Source organism: Nicotiana tabacum, chromosome 11, assembly GCF_000715075.1.
Source record: "Nicotiana tabacum cultivar K326 chromosome 11, ASM71507v2, whole genome shotgun sequence".
Lineage (NCBI taxonomy): Eukaryota > Viridiplantae > Streptophyta > Magnoliopsida > Solanales > Solanaceae > Nicotiana > Nicotiana tabacum.
This window is the reverse complement of record NC_134090.1, coordinates 85,204,327-85,224,570: the sequence shown is the minus strand read 5'-3', so window position 1 is coordinate 85,224,570 and position 20,244 is coordinate 85,204,327.

The window sequence follows — 20,244 nt, the reverse complement described above, 5'->3', positions numbered from 1 at the left end:
TTAATGTTGATGGTTAAGCTGAGTTCTTACAGGTTTTTTGATCAATAAAAAGCACAGAGTTTGTCATCATCAAAAAGGGGGAATTTGTTGGCCCAAGAACAGGTAAAGTTTTGAATAATGACAAATGAACCTAGTCATGGACCAGGTCCATCTTGTGAAGCACTGCCATGATCGACCTACACATGTGAGATGCATGTGAAGGAGATAAGTCCTACTGATCAAGCAGCAATATCTCCTGATCTAATCGAAAAGGTTGCATATTGGATAAGGAGAGAAAGTCTCCTTATAGGAAGAGAATACAATCCGGATAAAAAAAGTGTTAGAGTTTGATATCTTCAAGGACTCAACTATGATAGAAGATCAGAAATTGAGTCCCAATCAAACTCTGACTTCTAACCTATTAAATGACAGTGATTGTTCTCTTTTACAGGTATTTCACAAACGCATAAGTTAAACTAAATTGAAAGCGAAAGAGCAAGGCGATTTTGCATGCAATTTGTGTGAGATTTGAGTGTGCACTCCTGAAGCTACTTGAACGAGATAGAAGAACCAGTTCCATTGTGTTTTTTCTTATTCTAGTTCAATTGTAGTAGGTGGTTTAAAGTTATACCTTTCAGCTTTCATAGAAGCAATTGTATTAGGTACTTTGAGTGTTCAAGTTATAAGCTAACTTGAAGTTATCACAACAGTTGAGGCTGTGTGCCACAATGGGATTAGAGTTAATCCTTAGGTTTACAAAGTGTTTTTGTAAATGTTGTTTTGGCACAGTGATTTTAGTGGAAGTTTGGGAAAATCCTACTGAGTAGTAGGTCCTGGTTTTTTTCACCTTTTGAGCCAGGTGTTTTTCACGTAAAAATCTCTATGTTCTTTATTTTATGTACTTTTTATTCTGCAAACAGTAGTAGTTAGAACACCTAGAAGAACCAGGTTCTTTTAGAGCGAAAATTGGGTACCACAAAATCACCCCCCCTCTTGTGTGTTATTGACATTTAGAACATCACCAAGGCAAGGCTCACATGAGGGGGGCACAACTTAAGTATAAGAAGAGAGTGAAAGTGCAGAAACAGAGTTCTAAGAGCTGAGGGAATAAAGGAGAGGGAAAGGGTAATAAGAGACAACCATTAACATTTCAGGGAGTCAATAACTTCACACAAAGGGGGCAGGGGATTGGGAATCCATTGCAAGGAGCCTATACACTTAGGCATGGGTTAACTTGGTGCATGTCAGCTATAAGAAGTGCTGACATGCCTGTAAATCAACCAGAACACACAACATATAAGATAAACATGGACGTTATGATCCTAAGAGGAATTAGTTTGGGTCATGCACATCAATGTCTAATGTTGTCATGCCCAAACCAACCACAAGTATTAAACACATTGGGGTAGGGATTTAGAATCCATAAGTCATAATAAGTAATGGCAAAACATTAATTCAGAATCAGAAAGGGGCAGATTAAAACATACTTAATAATGGTACTAAATTAAATACAAACGGCAGACAAGCAAGGATGCAAGAGATAGTAAATAAGCATGTTTTTGTTGATGCAGAAGCTTAATTAGGACATACTAGTAAGAAATGCAAGTGCAGAAAAAATAAGCAAGTTTCCCACTGCCTAGCCTAGGCTTTCAGCCGGCTAGGTAAGGCAGCAATATAGTAGTAACAGAGAAAAAAGAGAGATTTTGTGGAGTGTGTGTGAACTCAACTGTTTTTATGCCTTGTATTCGTGTGTTTTTGAAAGAGAAGAAGTACATGGTATTTATAATTTTTGAAAACGAGTAAGAGAGAGGCAATAAGCTATAAACATGGAAACAATCATGATTAGGAACCAATTATACAAGTGATTCCCTTTAATTAAGGGATCACTTTATTAACGGGCATTGACAGGTTCAAAACAAGGAAAGAAATCAATTTGTCAGCAGGCTGACAATTGCCATATAAGAAGTAGTAAAACCTTAAGCAAATAATGGAGTCTAGGTACAGAAATACTGTAATTTTGGAAAGGATTTAGTAAGGCAAAATAGGAAAAGAAATCAGTTAACCTTAACAGGCGGGTGAAATCAGAATTTCACAAAGGAAAAGTTTGAAATCAGTCACAAGTTTGAAAATAAGTCAAATAAGGAGACTCAGCATATAAATAGGGTGCATAAACATTATACATGCGAGGCCAAACCTATTGGTCAAAGGAAAATAGCATGCAGTAGTAGCACAAAAAGAAAATTCAATGGATAGCAACACTCGAAGCATGATAGTCAATTGAATCAATAGTGAAGAAACATAGAATATCAAAAGCATGCAAAGGTCTCACAGTAGCAAGTGAGGAAAACTCCTTTTGAAAAATTAGGGTTTCGAGCATACTTGAGTTCTAGAGGAAATAGGAATCCAGAATCAAAAGGATCACACAAAGGAATAGAGGTTTTGAAATAAAGAACTTCAAATCGATCCTTGTACTTAAACTAATAGTCTCTGATCCAAAGCAATAGGGTTTTCAACAATAGAAGAATTTTAAAAGATGGATAAACAAACAAATCGGACAAAACTTAAGCAAACCAGCATTAGTCTAATAAACAGTTCAAAAGGAATTAAGACTTTTAACATGCAAACTCAGGCAGAAGAATAATACGAGCAAACACAGCAAAACATGTCAAAATCCAAAGAAATGTTTTTGAAATAACTTAACAGAACTGTAAATGAAAAGATAAGGAGTTTTGAAAGAAGAGTTTTAAAATCTTTGAGAAAAGTGCTTAAAAGTTCAGAGCAAACATAGATCTACAACGGATCTAAGAGAAATCGAAACAACCTTAGAGGTTAGGGTTACAGAAGAACCCCAGATGATGAGAAAGGCTTTGAAAACCCTCGATCTAAGCAGGATAGTCAAAATTCTGACTCGAATAGACATGGCTGGCCGGAGAAAGGTTAGAGACGACCGGAAAATAGTCATCGAGCAAAGACTAGACAAAGCACTAGACAAAGCCCCTTCACGATCTGGTAATAAGACCACAGAATCGAACACTTAGAAGCCATGAGAGGTGGATATAGGTCTCTGATGACCTCAGAAGCTATAGATTTGGGGAGTTATTATGGTTGTAGTTTGATGGCGGCAGTTACGGTTTCAGAAGATTTGAGAGAGGATTGAGAAAGAAGGGGATTCAGAGGCGGCGGACTTTGGAAATGAGGCTAGGGTTGGGGGTCGTTGGAATTAAAAAAGGGAAGGAATCGTGAGGGCCGTTGATCTAAAAGATCAACGGCCAGGATTTTGCGGGTCTTGAGTCGGGTAGGTAGATTTAGGGCTTGGGTCGGTTCAGATGGAAATTGGGCTGGGTAATTGGGTTTAAATTGGGGGTCCAATTCGGGTTGTAATTGAAATACAATTGGGGGCTAGATTTTAAATAGGTGCTTTTCCCTTATTTATTTTATAAGAAATAGCAAATTAATTTCTGAAAACAAATTGAAGGTACTAAGATGATAATACATAATTATCAATTTAAAAATACTGAACTTAATCTTTTATAAATATAAACGCAATTAAATCTAAAAGAGGCTAATATTGTAATTATATGCAATTTAGCTTTAAAAATACTAAACGATTTGTCAAAATATGCAAAAGTTATATTAGATATATTTTAGTATGAATATGAGAATTCCATAAATGAATCATCAAAATAATAATTTTGAAAATTATTATTGGATATTAGGGATGAAAATAGGGAATAAATTGGTTTAAACCCTTTTAAAAATTAAGAAAAAATAATAAAACAATTGGACATACTTATAAATTCATACATGTGCTATTTGAAAAGTATTTTTCATATTAGAAAATACATAGGGAAAAATTGGGTATCAACAGCTACCCTTCTTTACCCGGGAAGGATGAAAGAGTTGCCGGGTAAAAATATGATGGCCAATTTTGACCAAGCGAGATTGTTCAAAGAAGGTTAGGCCATGCCCTAGCTTCTAAGCTGCCTACATATCCCTGGTTTTACAGGAATCAGATCATATGTAGTTCAGAATCCGTCGGCGGAGTATGCCGATGGAGACGCAATATCTAGGACGGGGTGAATGGTTAAGGTCTGATAGGGCTGCAGGAACTGGAGCGGAATCGCTCCTGCTGAGATGGTCGTTTGCTCACCGGTTTACCTACAAATAAGTAATACATGCATATATTGTGCATAAATTTAAACATGATGCAATTTTCCGTTTGACCATGAAGGTTGTCTTTGGACGGTTAGGATGACGTCTTTAGACCATGATGTCTTGGGCCATGAAGCGTATAATAAAGGATTCACAGGCTAAGAAATAATGCTCTCGGGCTATGAGGATGGTTCCTCCGAACCATGATGACTTTGAATGATGATATGCGAAAGATTAAAAGGGGTCCTCACAACATGACATGGTGTTCTCCGGCTATGAAAATGGTGCCTCCAAACGATGTGCCTTTGGATAATTTGGCGATTTTTTAGCCCATGAGATGCATTGTTTGGCAATCTTTCAGCCCATGCAATGCAGTAGGTGGCGATCTTTCAGCCATGCAAATGTACATAAGGTGGCGATCTTTCAGCCAATGCAAATACAGATAAGGTGGCAATCTTTCAACCCATGAGATGCAGTATTTGACGATCTTTCAGCCCATGCAATGCAGTAGGTGGCGATCTTTCAGCCATGCAAATACGGATAAGGTAGAGATCTTTCAGCCCATGAGATATAGCAGGTGGCGATCTTTCAGCCATGCAAATGTAGATGTGGTGATCTTTCAGCCATGCAATGCAGTACGTGGTGATCTTTTACCCATGCAAATGGGGATAAGGTGGCGATGTTTCAGCCCATGAGATGCAGCAGGTGGCGATCTTTCAGCCATGCAAATATAGATGTGGCAATATTTCAGCTATGCAATGCAGTATGTGGCGATCTTTCAGCCATGCAAATGTAGATGTGGCGGTCTTTCAGCCATACAACGCGGATGGAGGTAGAGCTTAACCTCGGAAGGCAGAATGGTAGCCTTATGCAATGCAGAAATGCAGATGGAGACAGTGTTTAGTCTCGGAAGGTAGAATAGTAGCCTTATGCAACGCAGAAATGCAAATGGAGATAGTGTTTAGTCTCGGAAGGCAAAATGGTAGCCTTATGCAATGCAGAAATACAGATGGAGATAGTGTTTAGTCTCAGAAGAGAGAATGATAGCCTTATGCAATGCAAAAAATGTAGACGGAGACAACATTTATTCTCGGAAGGCAGAATGGTAACCATATGAAAGAAATAAAATGGCAAATGGTAATAGAGTTTTCTTAGCTGGTAGAAGATTGAGATATCGTGACTGTTGGGGACATTGTCGTGTGTGGATAGCAGATGTGAGTAAGTGCAACGGTTCCGAGGGGTGTATTCCCGAAATGTTTGTCTCATAAGTGTATAGTATGCCAGATACTTTCGTATTCCACGTACCTGCATCTAAAGAAAAATCGTGAGTTTTGTAAAGGGGAGGGAGGTTAGTTCGTATCCCCGCTGGCTCTGCTTGGCTTACTCGGCTTTGATCTGGTGATACTGTATGTATCATTGGGGTACCGTTGCTAAACAAAGCAATTTTAGTAAAAAACATGCATGATTTTGTAAAAAATACGATATAAGTATACAATTAAGAAATTCTTTTAGATGAACCGATGACTCTGCTGTGGTTTAGGACATTGCAACCTCTTTTGCTATGGAATTTTAAGAGTCCTCCTCATAATTCTGCCCTAGTTAATGGGTTGATGCTTCTGACCGTTGCTTCCGACGATTGGCTGAAATCACTTCAGAATTTTGAGGGTCCTCCTCAAAATTTTTCCCCAGTTTCCGATTGCGGGGGAAATGGAAATTTTATTGAATTGTGACCAAACCCATAGGGCTGCCTATGTATCCTCTCCTAAACAGGAATCAGGTCAGGCGTAGTTTAAATTACATCACATAAGGAAAGCATAAAGACTACACATAGTAACACTTGACTGTATCTGAATTGATTGGCTTTGGCCAGACTTCTCCGTCTATTTCTGCAAGTATGAGGATACTCCTATCAGAATCCGATAAACCATGTATGGACCCTGCCAGTTGGGAGAGAACTTCCCTTTGGCTTCATCCTGATATGGAAAAATTTTCTTTAACACCAGGTGTCCCGATGTGAACTGTCTCGACTTGACTCTTTTGTTGAAGGCTCTGGACATTCTATTCTGATAAAGTTGACCATGGCAAACTGCATTCATTCTTTTTCCGTCTATAAGGGCTAGTTGCTCGTAATGAATTTTCACCCACTCTGCGTCGTCGAGCTCAGCTTCCTGCATGATGCTTAGGGAGGGAATTTCTACGTCAGCCAGAATGACTACCTCTGTACCGTAAACCAGCATATAAGGGGTTGCCCCGGTTGATGTGCGGACGGAGGTGCGATACCCCAATAAAGCAAATTATAACTTCTCGTGCCACTGTTTATGCTTCTCTATCATTTTCCTCAATATCTTCTTGATATTCTTGTTGGAGGCTTCTACGGCCCTGTTCATTTGAGGCCTGTAGGTTGTAGAATTCTTGTGTTTCATCCTGAAGGTTTCACACATAGCTTTCATCAAGTCATTGTTGAGGTTGGAGCCATTATCAGTAATGATCGACCCTGGAATCCCGAATCGACAAACAATGCGGGTCGCGGACAAAGTCTGCCACGACATTCTTGGTTATTGCCCTGTAAAATGCTGCTTTGACCTATTTGGTGAAATAGTCGATTGCTACCAGGATAAATCTATGTCCATTGGAAGCTGCAGGCTCAATTGGTCCAATAACATCCATTCTTCAGGCGTAATGAAAGCCGTTTTCTCAGCATCTTCTTCATCCATCAAGATCTAATGATAACTAGTGAAGCAATCTACAAATGACTGCAGCTCATGCTTGGCCCAATTGTCAATCCAGATGTGTATGTTCAGCAAAGGGAAGTTGTCTTTTGGACTGGCCCGGATGAGATCCCGGTAGTCGACACAGACTCTGACCTTCCCATCCTTCTTTGGCACTGGTACGATGTTTGCTAACTGTGTCGGGTATTCTACTACCCTAAGAACCTTAGCTTTGACCTACTTAGTGACTTCTTCCTTGATTTCCAAACTCATATCAGGCTTGAACTTTCTGAGCTTCTGCTTTACCGGCAGACATGTTGGATCAGTTCGCAGTTTGTGAGCTACAATAGACGTACTCAAACCAGTCATGTCATCGTATGACCAGGCGAATATGTCCTCATATTCCCTTAAAAAATTTGTATATTCTTTCTTTTCTGATGGCGATAAGTAAATGCTGATTCGTGTTTCCTTCACGTTTTCTACATCTCCCAGGTTAACAATCTCGGTCTCGTCCAGGTTGGACTTAGGTCTGTTTTCAAAACTCTCAACTTCTTTAACAATCTCTTCTGGTATGTCATCTTCCTTTGAATCTATGTCTGTTTGTTGCGTTGTCTCATTGCATGTCACAGTCATTGGCCCATCAAGGTAAGTAATAGTAATGTTGTATAAGTAAAGTAATGAGAGAAAAATAATAATAAACATCGAATTATAAGAAAAGTTAAAATGCTTGGATAAATTGCATAATTTTTTGGAACATTGGAGCTCTTATTGCGGGAATTAAAATGCAAAACGAAAATCATTTAATAAATAAAAATAGTGCATGATGCTTGTTTTAGCCTTGCTACCCCGAGGCTCGTCGAGCTATGGTTTTCCTGATAGTCCAGTTATTGAGGCGTGCTCCTCTGCTTACATCATGTATAAAAGGGCCTTCCTCCCTATTCTCCTGGAGAAAAACACAACAATCCATGTCATTGTCTTCTAGGAACAAGTTCTTCACTGCTGCGAGTGCTTCCTCTTCATTTGACCCATAAATAATAATGGCCGGTTGGAAAGTCTGCTCAAAATGTGGTATTGGCTGGTCCAGCGGATAGTAAGGACCGCGCCATAGTGGCGACCAGTTGTTGAATTCTTCTTAGGTGTACTCATATCCTAGACCGAAAGTTGTGCCATGTTTCTTGCGTTTTATGGGCTTAGTGATTCCTTGAAGGTTCTTGCCGAGCCCCTTGCCAGGTTCGTACCCACTCCAATTTAGTATACTCTCGATCTTGTTATCGCACCATTTGTCTTTTTCCACAACATTTACTCGTTTGATGTGATGGTAAGTCTCTACACCTAGCTTCCTTCTTCCCTTGATTGACGGAATGGTCTAGCGATTGTATATGGGGTTGCTACCGTCGCCGTGAATGATCACCTCTTGGTGATTCCATTCAAACTTTACCACCTGATGTATTGTTGATGCTACGGTCCTAGCAGCATGAATCCATGGCTTTCCCAATAGCAGATTGTAAGATGATGGCACATCTATCACTTGCAAATCAACATCGAACCAAGTTGCCCCCATTTGCAAACACAGACTAATCTCCCCAATGGTGGACCTTTGGGAGCCGTCGAAAGCTTTCACATTGATAGCTCTGTCCTTTATTTCATGCAGTCCCTTACCCAACTTCTTGAGTGTTACCAGCGGACAAATGTTGAACTAGACCCTTCATCGATCAGGATTCTGGTGATAAAATAGTCTTCGCATTGCACGGTGATGTGCAGTGCCTTGTTATTACCCAAACCTACAGGTGACAACTCATTCTCATGTAAAGTAATTTTATGACTTTCCAATACCTTTCCTACCATATTAGCCATTTACCTGCCAGTGCTGTTGCTTGGCACGTATGTTTCACTTAGCACCCTCAACAAGGCATTCTTGTGTGCCTCAAAATTTTGTAGCAAACCAATGATGGAAATTTTCGCCGGTGTTTTGTTCAACTGGTCGATGATCGAGTATTCCTTGGCCTGTATCTTTCTCCAAAGATCGTCCGTCCCTATCTCAATGATGGGTGACCGATTGGAGGCCTGCTTGCTTGACTCGGCTAGATGCTCAGGGGTATAGACTCTACCCGTTCTTGTCATACCCTGTGCTGCAATAGTCTCTTCGAACCTAACCTTGCCTTTCCTCCTTGCCTCAGTTGTATAATCCCAAGGTACTACCTTTGTATGGAATGGTGTCATGGCCGACATCACCACTGGGATCGGTATAGCTATCTTTATTCCGAATAGATCCTGTGCTTTGGGTGGTAAAACTGCAACTTTAAATGGTGTGGGTGCGTTTGCTGGGGACACGAATTCAACCTCAATTGGCACTGGTGTCTTTGCAGATGACGTTGCTTCAAACTCAAGTGGTACAAACATATTTAACTTGGCACCCCAGAGGGCTGAATCTGGACTACGATCAGATTAAGAGTAATTATTGGCTTCTTTGGGTCATCACCTTCTGCGATCAACTCGATTGATCCTTCGGGATCCTAATCATCCTCTATTTCAATCATGTGAACGCCTCCAGCCTTGTGGTCTGACAGAGGATTATTGTAGGCATTTGGAGCAGGTTCCTTTGCCACAATAATCTTATTATCAATTAAAGTTTGGATCTTATCTTTCAAAGAACGACATTCGTCAATGGTTATGCTAGAATAGTATGCACAGGTTTTGTTTGGGTTAACCCACTGAGAAGGGTTCTCAAGGGTTGCAGCAGGGATGTGGGTGACATAACCAACAGCTTTGAGTCTTTCGTACAACTGGTCAATGGGTTCAGCAATGACTGTATATTATTTCGGAGGTCTGCGATCAAAATTTGGCTGAGGTCTAGGGAAGTTTAGGCGTGTAGGAGGGGATTGATAGTGGGATGGTTGAGTATTGTAGGCTTGGTAAACATGTGCAGGTTGGGAATATCTCGGTGAAGTAGGCTGATATGTAGGATGTGGAGGTGATTGATAAGTGGGTGGTGGAGTTTGGTAGGAGGGTGAGGGTGCTTGGTAGTTCGGAGTTGGTTGATATGTGAGTGGAGGTGTTGGGTAAATTTGGTATTTGACTGGAGATTTGGTTCTCTGTGAAACCATTATGGCTCCTATGTCCCTTTTCTTGGACACAACACTTGACTACAAGGCCTTATCTGTAGCTTGCAAGGCCTCGACGTTTGTAACCATACCGCTTTTGATGCCCTCTTGGATCCTTTCTCCCAGCTTGATAATGTCAAAAAATTTGTGGCTCTCGATCATGATTAGTCGTTCATAATATTGCGGGTCTTGAGCCCGGACAAAGAATTTGTTCATTTGTTCCTCCTCTAAGGCAAGTCTGACCTTAGCAGCTTCGGACCTCCAGTGAGTAGCATACTCGTGGAACGTTTTTGTAGGCTTCTTTTTTAGATTCTTAATATAAAACACATTCGGCGCATTCTCTGTGTAGAACCTGAACCTTTCTATAAAGTCGGATGCCATGCCTACCCAGTTTGACCACTTCTTTGGATCATGGCTGATGTACCAAGACAAAGCATCTCCTTTCAAGCTTCTCATGAAAAGCTTCATGTAGATTCTTTCGTCTTTCTCGACTCCAACCAGCTTGTCACAGTAAGTTCTCAAATGCACCCTTGGATCCCCTACACCTTCAAACATTTTGAACTTTGGAGGTTTGTACCCTTTGGGCTGTTCGACATCGGGTTGTATGCAAAGATCTTCATAGTTCAGCCCTTCAATTCCCTTACCTCCTTTAACTCCTTGAATTCGGCTAGTTAATTTCTTAAGTTCTTCAGCCAGGATCCTGATGAGCAAGTCCTTATCATAAGACTCATGCGTGCTTGAGATGGGTTGGGTAGATTGTAGCCTGGTCTCCACGTAGATGGGAGTATTATGGTTGGTGTGGAAGTGATAATTTGTGGAGTTTTAGAGTTCTGGGATGAGCAGCGGGGTGTTATTTGAGGAGTGGCAGGTGTTGTAGTAGTGGTGAGGGGCGGGATGGTTTTGCTGCTTGGGTATATTCTGTGGAGGTGTGGGGTTCTGAGCATTTGGGAAATTGATATCTGGAATGGTGAGGAAAAATAATAGATTTGCCAGATTCCGAACCTGATCAAGTTCTTCTTGGAATTTCAGCAGCTTTTGTTCGAGTTGGGATGCATTTTCTTTGGAAACCTGAGTACCATGACCATGAGTGACCTCTACCCATTAAGTTGAGTTCTTCTTACTGGTGTTGTTCAAATCTTCCATCTTCCCTTTATTCTTGTTTTTGTTAGGACTAAGAGGAGGAGTGGGTGGAGGGCCCCTGGATCTCGTGGAATAAGATGATGTTACCAGAGTGCACGAACTAACCTTTAGGGAGGGGAATAATAAATAGAAGTAAAAACAAAAAGGTAACAAGTTAGAGAGGATTATAAAAAGTATTGTGATATTTAAACACATAGTGCATGAATGTAAAGTGTGCCCTAACTTAGGAACCTCTTTGTGCCTGAGGTAGGCCTAGCGACAAATTGATTTGGAGAACTTGGAATGCTAAATGACTCATTTTATTAATAAATATACAAGAATCCCAAAGCGACACTAAATAAACAAGAAATGAAAGTCACTAATAGACTTTGGCCTTATTACATTCATAAAGCGAAAAAGTAAATTCCTATCTATTTGGTCCCAGAAGGACCTTCCTCAAGTTGAATGCTCTCGTTGATCATATCCTCCACTTCGCGTAGGTTCACCAGTAAAAATGCCTTTGCCAGGTGTTCTCCTTTGTTTCCCTCAGCATTCTGGCAGTCGGTGACTGTCTTCCTCACCTTTCCTTCCAATTCCAACAAGCTGTATTCCAGATATTCCAGCTTTTCGCTGGATTTGGCGGCCCTCTCTTTTCATTCTTTGATTTGGTCATTTGACGGAAGATTCCTCCACAGTCTAGCAAGAACGGGGGCATGATAATCATACTGAAACTGGGGACCTCATACCTCATTTTCTACAAGACAAATAAGGTTAGACCCTTAACCCCACCAGACTCGACTATTTAATATCAATAATTAGCAGGAAGCATTTAGTTCTCCAAATAAATGCACAGAACGTGATGATGTCTGTTTGGGTTTAGGGAAACCATGTGGAATTTGGACAAGGCTATCTTAAAGAGTCATTATGCGGACAACATAACTGACTCGGCTAGGTTTAACCATGATGCATGCACAGTTTAAACATAGTAAGGTTTCTATGGGGTTTAGACTGGTACCCTTGAGCAGAAAACTCAAGGGATAAAGGCACGGAACCGTCGACTACACCGTTGATTGACTGGTTTTACCGCAAATATGCCTTTTCCAAATTTAGGGGGTAATAATACAGGAAGAGCGCTCATTATAAGCATTGCTATGACATTTGTTTGGCACGAGTGGAGTGTGATGTTGAGCATTATTATGCAATAATTAAAAGCATGTTGGCGTGTATTTGCACATTAAGAAAGCAATAAATACAGCAGTTTCATAATTTAAAGCAGTAGTAAAGGAAAGAAACAAAGAAGACAAGTCAGTTTTGCAGTTGAAAAGGGAATTGAATGCTTAAAGGAATTAAACAAGTAATTGCACATAAAGAAGCGTAAATTCACAATAATAGCCTGAAATGGTAAAAGCCTAAAGATCCCCAAAAGAGTCGCCATGCTGTCGCACCCCCTTTTTCTTGCGAAATCGGGTTTATGACATTTGTAGGGAAACTCGTTCCTTTTGGGAACTAGGTTTTGCATTTGAAGAGTCGCCACCTAATGAGTTAAGGTGCATTAGGACACCAATAGAGATTCAAATCTAAGTTTGTTTGGATAACCAGAGATTGGGTAAGGGCTTGAAATTATCCTGAGGGGAAGGTGTTAGACACCCCTCAGGATCCACTAGTGTGGTTCCCAGCCAGACATTTTATTGTAAATTTAGCAAATATACAAGTACGAGCTCAAATATTAGGGGATTTAAACACATAAAAAGAAAGAACAATTAAAAGAAGAGTAAAAAGAGTTTGCTAATAAAAGGAAAAGGGGGGTCCTAGGGGGTCCTAGGTTTATATCTAACATGGATCATATCAATGCAATACCCGGTAAGACACTCCTCAGAAGAGGGGATACACATGGTATTAGCGCAACGGTCATCATATCCATATCTACCCTTCCCAACTTGTTAAGGTATTAAAGCGTGGATTGGTCTCGATTATTATTGCATGCTATTACCCGTCCTATTCCTATCAGTCCCGAAGGCACTTAGGACTACCAGTCCTAAAGGGTGGGATATTAGGCTGATTGGTTTCAAAGGATAAAAATCTAAGGCGACATATAAAACAAATAACACTGCACATTAGGGGAAAGCATGCAAGTAAATAAAGGCTTAGGTATGCCTCCTCAAACAAAGCATATATATAGCATGACTTGCACATACTTTTTAGGTGTGATTAAAAATACTAAAGACGAGGGGGGTTTGATTAGTGAAGCAGACATGTTTATTACATAACTCAGATAAGAAGTCCGAATCAGGCCTGCCTGCTGGTTGTAGCAATTAACAAAAAAACAGATTCAATTTTACAGTTATTACTCTAAGGCTTGCCTAAGTGTTTAGACGGGGTCCTATAGGCATGATATCTACTTAATTCAGAAGGTGGTGAAATAGTGATAACTCAAAACGAATTGTTTAAAATCCTATAAGCATGCTTGATAAACCTCGTTAAAATAAGGGAATTAGATAGAAAAAAGGGTTCAGAATGGACGAAGTTTAAGTTAGACTAGTTTAGTTTCTGCAGATGACAGTATCCACTATCGCTGATTTTTATTCCTATGAACATGATATCTAGGATTACTGATTGTAGACCCTTATAGGCATAATTGCTGATTTTAACCCCACTATCTAAATAATGTCAAACCCCTATATGCATAATATCTAGTAGACAATGGAAACATGCAGGTTTTCCCTTGGGAATTCATATAAGCATGATTTCTATACTTTATACGAATCTTAACTTGCTACTGGGTTATAACCAATTGGGCCCTAAAAACATGATATCTAAATGGTGACAAACGTGCAGATTTTAGATAATTCCTATAGGCAGATTATCTAGGTGTGAATAAGCAGTATTTAAAGTAAGTTATATAGACATGGTTTCTAAATATGATGTGAATATGCAGAATTAAAAGTAGTTCTATAGGCATGTTTTTTAAATGCGAATTGAACATGTAGAAAACGCAGTCATATAGGCATGTTTTATACCCTTGAGCATGCATAATTATCCAACCCTTTTCACTAGCCAACCCCAAATGTTCATTACAACTTATTACAAACTAGGAATACTGAATTACATCAGAAAAGTACAAAGAAAAGTTACAACAAAAGGAAGCCTGATTCTTGACTTCCTCTCTGAGTTATGAAATAAACCACCTCAAAATGCCATTGATCCAAATTTTTATTAGACTTGAGTGTGTCAGAGTTCCCTAAGGGCCTCAATAGGACCCCGGGTAGTACTCACCCCAAGTTACATGATCAGAATAGAGATGGGTGCAATATAGAAATGTCAGCCCTTATGCGTCCAAGTTCAGAGGGAGCTCATGGGTCCCAAGGCAAGGCTCACATAAGGGGGGCAGAACATTAGTCTAAGAAGAGAGTGAAAGTGCAGAAATAGAGTTCTAAGAGTTGAGGGAATAAAGGAGAGGGAAAGGGTGATGAGAGACAGCTATTAACATTTCAGTGAGTCAATAACTTCACACAAAGGGGGGCAAGGGATTGGGAATCCATTGCAAGAAGCCTATACACTTAGGCATGGGTTAACTTGGGGTATGTACATCAATAGGAAGTGCTGACATGCCTGTAAATCAACCAGAACATACAACATATAAGAGAAACATGGAGGTTATGATCCTAAGAGGATCAAGTTTGGGTCATGCACAGCAATGTCTAATGTTGTCATGCCCCAAACGAACCACAAGTATTAAACAAATTGAGGTAGGGATTCAGAATTCATAAGTCATAATAAGTAATGACAAAACATTAATTCCGAATCAAGAAGGGGTTGATTAAAACAAGCTTAATAATGGTACTGAATTAAATACAAACGGTAGACACGCAAGGATACAAGAGATAGTAAATAAGCATGTTGTTGTTGATGCAGAAGGTTAATTAGTACATACCACTAAGAAATGCAAGTGCAGAAAAAATAAGCAAGTTTCCCACAGCCTAGCCTTAGCTTTCAGCCGGCTAGGTAAGGCAACAATATAGTAGTAACATAGAAAAAAGAGAGATTTTGTGGAGTGTGTGTGAACTCAAGTGTTTTTATGCCTTGTATTTGTGTGTTTTTGAAAGAGAAGAAGTACAGGGTATTTATAGTTTTTGAAAACGAGTAAGAGAGAGGCAATAAGTTATAAACATGGAAACAATCATGATTCAGAATCAATTATACAAGTGATTCCCTTTAATTAAGGGATCACTTGCTTAACGGGCATTGACAGGTTCAAAACAAGGAAAGAAATCAATTTTTCAGCAGGCTGACAGTTGCCATAAAAGAAGTAGTAAAACATTAAGCAAACAATGGAGTCTAGGTACAGAAATACTGTAATTTTGGAAAGGATTTAGTAAGGCAAAACAGGAAAAAAAATCAGTTAACCTTAACAGGCAAGTGAAATCAGAATTTCGCAAAGGAAAAGTTTGAAATCAGTCACAAGTTTGAAAATCAGTCAAAGAAGGAGACTCAACATATAAATAGGGTGCATAAACATTATACATGCGAGGCCAAACCTGTTGGCTAAAGGAAAATAGCATATAGTAGTAGCACAAAAAGAAAATTCAATGGATAGCAACACTCAAAGCATGATAGTCAATTGAATCAGTAGTGAAGAAACATAGAATATCAAAAGCATGTGAAGGTTTCACAGTAGCAGGTGAAGAAAACTCCTTTTGAAAAATTAGGGTTTCGAGCATACTTGAGTTCTAGAGGAAATAGGAACCCAGAATCAAAAGGATTAAACAAAGGAATAGAGGTATCGAAATAAAGAACTTCAAATCGAGCCTTGTACTTAAACTAACAGTCTTAGATCCAAACCAATAGGGTTTTCAACAATAGAAGAATTTTAAAAGATGGATAGACAAACAAATCGGTCAAAACTCAAGCAAACCAGCATTAGTCTAATAAACAGTTCAAAAGGAATTAGGACTTTTAACATGTAAACTTAGGCAGAAGAATAATACGAGCAAAGATAGCAAAACATGTCAAAAACCAAAGAAAACTTTTTGAAATAACTTAACAGAACCCTAATCGAAAAGATAAGGAGTTTTGAAAGCATAGTTCTAAAAGAAACTTCGAGAAAAGTGCTTAAAAGTTTAGAGCAAACATAGATGTGAAACAAATCTAAAAGAAATCGAAAGAACTTTAGAGGTTAGGGTTTCAGAATAACCCCAAATGATAAGAAAGGCTTTGAAAACCCTCGATCTAAGCAGGAGAGTCAAAAGTCTGACTCGAATAGCCATGGCTGGCCAGAGAAAGGTCAGATATGACCGAAAAACAGTCATTGAGCAAAGACTGGACAAAGACCCATCACGATCTAGTCATTAGACCGCAAAATTGAACACATAGAAGCCATGAGAGGTGGATACAGGTCTCCGATGACCTCGGAAGCCATAGAATTTGGGAGGTATTAGGGTTGTAGTTTGATGGCGACGGTTAGGGTTTGAGAAGATTTGAGAGAGGATTGAGATAAGGGGGATTCAGAGGGTGCGGAGTTTGAAAATGAGGCTAGGGTTGGGGGTCGTTGGAATTAAAAAAGGAAAGGAATCGTGAGGGCCGTTGATCTTTTAGATCAACGGCCAGGATTTACCGGGTCTTGAGTCGGACAGGCGGATTTGGGGTTGGGTCGGTTCAGATGGCAATTGGGCTGGGTAATTGGGTTTAAATAGGGGGTCCATTTCAGGTTGTAATTGAAATGCAATTGGGGGCTAGATTTTAAATAGCTGCTTTTCCCTTATTTATTTTATAAAACCTAGCAAATTAATTTCTGAAAATAAATTAAAGCTGCTAAGATGATTTGTAATACATAATTATCAATTTATAAATACTGAACTTCATTTTTTATAAATATAAACGCAATTAAATATAATAGAGGCTAATATTGCAATTTAGCTTTAAAAATACTAAATGACTTTGTAAAAATATGCAAAAATTATATTAGCTATATTTTAGTATGAATATAAGAATCCCATAAATTAATCATCAAAATAATAATTTTGGAAATTATTATTGGATTTTAGGAATGAAAATAAGGAAATAAATTGGTTTAAAACCTTTTAAAAATTAAAGAAAAATAATAAAACAATAGGGCATACTTATATATGCATACATATGCTATTTTGAAAGTATTTTGCATATTAAAAAATATATATTGGGAAAATTGGGTATCAACAATGACAGTTTTGTAAGATGCAGCCTCTACCCATTTTGTGAAGTAATCAATGGCTACCAGAATTAACATGTGTCCGTTTGAAGCAGTGGGCTCGATCAGGAAAATGGCATCCATTACCCAGGAAGAAAATGGCCAAGGTGATCTTGTTGCATTGAGCTCATTTGGCGGCACTTTTATCATAACGGCATGTACTTGGCATTGGAAGCATTTGCGGACATCCTAGATGCAGTCCGTCTCCATGGTCATCCAAAAGTAACCGGTCCTAAGTATCTTCTTATCCAAGATAAAACCATTCATGTGCGGGCCACAGGTCCCAGCATGTACGTCCTCAAGCAATTTAAAGCTTCTTTTGCGTCAACACATCTTAGCAATCCCAAATAAGGAGTTCTTCTGTACAGATTTCCTCCATTGTGGAAGAAGTGATTGGACAATATCCGGAGTTTGCATTTCTGAGTGTGGTTTGCGTGCTTTGCATATTCTCCCTTTGACAAACACCCCCTGATGTCATGGAACCAAGGCTTTCCATCTATTTCTTCTTCAACATGAGCACAATATGCCGGCTGATTATGGATTCTTACTGGGATGGGATCAATGAAATTCTTATCTTGATGTTGTATCATAGATGACAAGGTGGCCAATGCATCGACAAACTCATTCTAAATTCTAGGCATATGTCGGAATTCTATCTTCGTGAACCTCTTTCTCAATTACTGCACATGGTACAGATGTGACAATATCTTGGAATTCTTGGTGGGCCACTCTCCTTGTACCTGGTGCACGAGCAAATCTGAATCACCGATTACCAGCACCTCCTAAATATTTATGTCAACTACCTTGTTGAGTCCTAGTATGCAGGCTTCATATTCTGCCATGTTGTTGGTATAGGGAAATCTGAGTTTAGCGGATACCGGATAATGTTGACCCATTTCTGATACCAAAACTGCTCCAATGCCCACTCCTTTGAAATTTGCAGCTCCGTCAGAGAACATCCTCCAACCGTCGTATGCTTTGATAATGTCTTCTCCTATGAATGACACTTCTTCATCAGGAAAATACGTTTTCAAGGGCTCGTAATCTTCTCCCACCATATTTTCAACAAGATGATCTACCAATGCTTGCCTTTTGACCGCCTTTTGAGTTATGTAGACGATATCAAACTCGCTCAACAGTATCTGCCACTTGGTCAACTTCCCAATCGGCATGGGTTTCTGAAATATATACTTCAAAGGGTCCATCCTGGATATAAGGTATGTGGTATAGGCACAGAAGTAATGCCTCAACTTCTGGGCTGTCCAGGTCAAAGCACAGCAAGTGCGTTCCAGCAAAGAGTATCATGCTTCGTAAGGTGTGAACTTCTTACTGAAGTAATATATGACTTGCTCCTTTCTCCCTATATCTTCATGTTGTGTTAGAACACATCTGAAAGCTCCATCTAATATAAATAGATAGAGTAGAAAAGGCCACCCCGGCTCTAGCGGGACCAAACCTTATGGGGTGGATAAGTAATCTTTGTTTTTGTCGAAGGCTTTCTGACAATCCTCTGTCCAGCTTGTTTCGACATTTTTCCTCAGCATCTTGAAGATGGGTTCACATATGACTGTGGACTGTGCTATGAAGCGACTGATATAAATGAAACATCCTATGAAGCTCATCACGTCCTTTTTTCTCCTAGGTGGTGGTAACTCCTCAATAGCCTTTACTTTAGATGGATCCAGCTCGATTCCTCGACGACTGACAATGAATCCCAACAACTTTCCTACGGGAACCCCGAATGCACACTTTGCGGGGTTCAGTTTCAAGTTGTACCTCTGTAGTCTGTCAAAGTACTTTCTCAAGTCCGCTATGTGATCTGCGGACCTCTTGGATTTGATAATGACGTCGTCTACATACACCTCTATCTCTTTGTGTATCATATCATGGAAGATGGTTGTCATGACTCTTACGTAGGTAGCCCCAGCATTCTTTAGAACAAATGGCATCATCTTGAAGCAGTATACCCCCCAAGGTGTGATAAAAGCTGTTTTCTCTGCGTCTTCTTCATCCATCCAGATCTGGTGATAACCCGCAAAGCAATTTACAAAGGATTGGAGTTCATGCTTGGCGCAGTTGTCGATCAAAATGTGTATGTTTAGTAGTGGAAATCCGTCCTTGGGACTTGCTCTATTTAAATCCCGATAGTCAACACATACCTTGAGTTTCCCATCCTTCTTCAAAACTAGCACAATGTTAGCTAACCAGGTTGGGTACTCGACCACATTGAGAACTTTGGATTTGATCTACTTGGTAACTTCCTCCTTGATTTTCAGGCTCATGTCGGGTTTGAACTTTCTGAGTTTCTGCTTCACTGGTGGACAAATGGGCTTATTAGGCAACTTGTGAGCCACTATGGAAGTGCTCAAAAAGTTCATGTCATCATATACCATGCGAAAATGTCCTCATATTCTTTTAGAAAAAGGATGTACTCTTCCTTCTCTGCTGGTGACAAGTGAATGCTAATGCGAGTATCCTTGACGGTCTCGGTATCCCCCAAGTTTACTGCTTGGGTTTTGTCCATATTGGACTTAGGCTTATTCTCAAAGTTTTCAACTTCCTCGGGTATCTCATCTTTTTCATCTGAATCACTATTTTCATGTTGCATTGCCTCATTATATATCGCAGTCACCGGTTCATCAGAAAAAGTAATAATAACGTTGTAAAAAGAAAATGTGTAGAAAATAGTAATGAATAATAAAGAGCAAATGCATTTGATTAAAATTAAACAACATCTACACAAGTGCGGCTTGAAGAATCGAGCATTTATTTTTGAAACAAGCAAGTCTTTAAATCAAAATTACTGAAAATTTTAAATGCCTAGAATGGCTATAGAAATAAAATCTACCAAGCTACCTAGGGACTCGGCGGGCCCGGGACGATCTGATGGTCCAGTTCCTGAGAATAGCTCCCTTCTTCATAGTCTGAATAGTGAGGCCTTCTTCCTCCTCCTCCTCAACTA